Here is a 2854-nt window from a genome sequence, read left to right on the forward strand (position 1 = left end):
TCTGTCAAAATATTAAAAACTCTTACTGTCAGTTATATGTGTAAAATAAAATGAAAAATTGTAAAAAGCACTAGTACACTGTAATCTAAAACATTAGAAACATGAAGAATTTGTGTTATTTCATTGCAAACAACTAATCGAGAGTAGTTGGAATGGTACTTGCCTTTTCTGTTACTTTATGACACTGAGTAAGCATCTTCTCTATACGATTGCAAATTGTCATATTCTTTTTACGTTTGGACCCGCTTCTGCTGTTTTATCAGCTGTACCTTCAATATTGTAAAATCACTCTGCAATTTCCTTTACCATGAATTTTTTTACCATCATTTCATCCTTTTCATCACACCCATTTCCCCATTTACGTTAGGGGTTGCCTTCAGGAGGTTCCTCTAGCGGCATATTTTGGCTCAGCAGCAGCGTCAACCTTCCCACCATTGATTACTTCTACAACTCCATTTACGTTCAAGTCTCACTTCAGGAATTAATATTTTTTCATTTCTTCTCTACACTTTCATCTTTGTTGGCCAGTTCTTTTGGGGATCCATTTTTGTAAAATGTCACATGGGTGAGATGGAGACAACACACCCATGCTTTGTGGTCTGTGAATGAACTGAGTGATGGATGTGCAGTGATGAATCATTAGCAGAATTTGAGAGAAGTACCATGATTGGTCACTGATCGCGAAGCACCTCTGTTACATAATGATATGTGGACCCAACATCTAGCAGGGGTGTTTGTAGTTCGGGTAGCAACTCGCAGTATATACCATGGTAACTGACACTTCAACTCTGCTCAACTAGGACGGCCTTTACCTACTTGTTGATATTGACAGACAGGCTTAAAACTGACTGCTGAATAATAGCCCATTGAAGTTATGTCAAGTAACGAATCTTAAAACACTTAAATGCAACATTAGTACATGCAGAGTGCATGCTGAGATGGATTTCAATTTTTCATTATTCAGCAGTCAGCTTTACAATGTACCTTAGGGGGTGCCTGGGTGGCTCAGTGGGTTAAGCCGCTGCCTTGGGCTCAGGTCATGATCTCGGGGTCCTGGGATGGAGTCCCGCATCAGGCTCTCTGCTCAGCAGGGAGCCTGCTTCCCTCTATCTCCCTCTCTGCCTGTCTCTCTGTCTGCTTGTGATGTCTCTCTGTCAAATGAATAAATAAAATCTTAAAAAAAATAATAATAAAATAAAATGTACCTTAGGATGACAGTTTTAGAAATACAGAAAGGACCTTTGAGGCACCTGGGTGACTCTGTCAGTTGGGGATCTGACTCTTGGTTTCAGCTCAGGTCGTGATCCTGAGGTGGTGGGATGGAGCCCCGCATTGGGCTTATAGTCAGTGGGGAGTCTGCATGAGATTTTCTCCCTCTCCCTCTGCCCCTCTCCTCGCTATCTCTCTCTCTCTCTAAGATAAATAAATAAAATCTTTTTTAAAAGAAATAGAGAAGATATCTTTAACGATCCCATAATTTGATACCAGAAATTATCCAACATTATGGATGATTTCTCCTCCTTGGGTTTCACTTTGCTCCTATAGTCACTTGAGGTCTCAGCAGCACTGAGAGATCCATTTGGGTGGAAGCCCAGGCAGGACAAGCATAGAAACATCGTGAACAGTCTTCATTGAGGCAGTCTCCGAGTCCATTCCACTGAAAATGAGGAGACCCTGGTGATCGCAGGCCTTGTTCTTCTCTGGTGTCACTTACCAGTCAGAACCAATTGTTGCCTTTTTTAGTGAGCCTACTTTTTTTCTCTTTTTCCAGCTTCTGAAGCAAATTCAGTTTGCTTTCATGGGTTTGAAAATTGTAATGACCACAAAGCTTTAGCACTTCTTCCAGCTGAATCAGGTTTTCTTCTCTGCTGTTCTTAGAATCAACATCCATACTGTCATTGATTATCTGTGTACATGTTGGACAAACTTTCCAGCCAAGTACAAACTGTCTTCCAAATTTTGCACTCAGAAAAGGGGCATCATTTAAGTCAATTACACGCAAAATTTGTTGGCTGTTTTTTTGTGTACGTTGAATGAGTCACAAAGACGACTTCTGCAAATCCTCACATCTGCCAGCGTACTGGGCTTCTTGTCTTGCTCAGGAAAGTCTTCCTTTTCTCCTTTAAGCTTAGAGCCTGAAAACGTATTATAAGACAGCGATAAAGCAATATAAGCAATGTAAGTTAAACATTTGCTCTACTTTGCAGTTAATTCCTATGAGCATGCTTTCATGGTCAGGTAACTAGGCATGTGATTAAGTCCGGGTCCCACCACTCTGGACTTTGGGCAGATTACTCAACTTCCCTGGGTCTCAGTTTCCTCATTATTAGGTTTAATACCCAATGCAGGTATTATAACTGGAAACTTGTACCTCTTAATCCCCTTCACCTATTTTTGCACAAATTTTCAGTCATAAGTGACAGAGATGAAAAGTAGAGCATAGGGGATATAGTTAATAATATTGTAACAGTGGTGTAGGGAGGCAGATGGTAGCTACACTTACCTTGAGGATTGCATAAGCCACAGAATGCTCCAGTCACTGTGTTTGCTCCAGAAACTAATTTAACATTATATGTCAACATACTTCAATAATAAACTTTTTAATTTAAAAATTTGTAATTAAAAATCTCAGAATAATTTTTTAAGATGTATCTATTTGAGAGAAAGAGGAAAAATTTGGGGGGGGTAGGGATGGAAAGAGGGAGAGAGAGGAGGAGAGAGGCAGACACCCTGCTGAGCACAGAGCCCGATGCAGGGCTCGATCTCACTACCCTGAGATTATGACCTGAGCCAAAATCAAGAGTCAGACACTTAACCTCCTGGTGCCACCCAGGCCCCCCAGAACAATTTTTTT

The 2854-nt window shown here is 40.7% G+C and overlaps 1 pseudogene; it reads right to left on the reverse strand.

Moving 5' to 3' along the window:
- Positions 1 to 511: 511 nt before the first annotated feature.
- LOC132022347 (ARL14 effector protein-like) lies at positions 512 to 2517 on the reverse strand (annotated as a pseudogene).
- Positions 2518 to 2854: the final 337 nt, after the last annotated feature.

Source organism: Mustela nigripes, chromosome 7 (genome assembly GCF_022355385.1).
Source record: "Mustela nigripes isolate SB6536 chromosome 7, MUSNIG.SB6536, whole genome shotgun sequence".
In the NCBI taxonomy this organism is placed as follows: Eukaryota; Metazoa; Chordata; class Mammalia; order Carnivora; family Mustelidae; genus Mustela; species Mustela nigripes.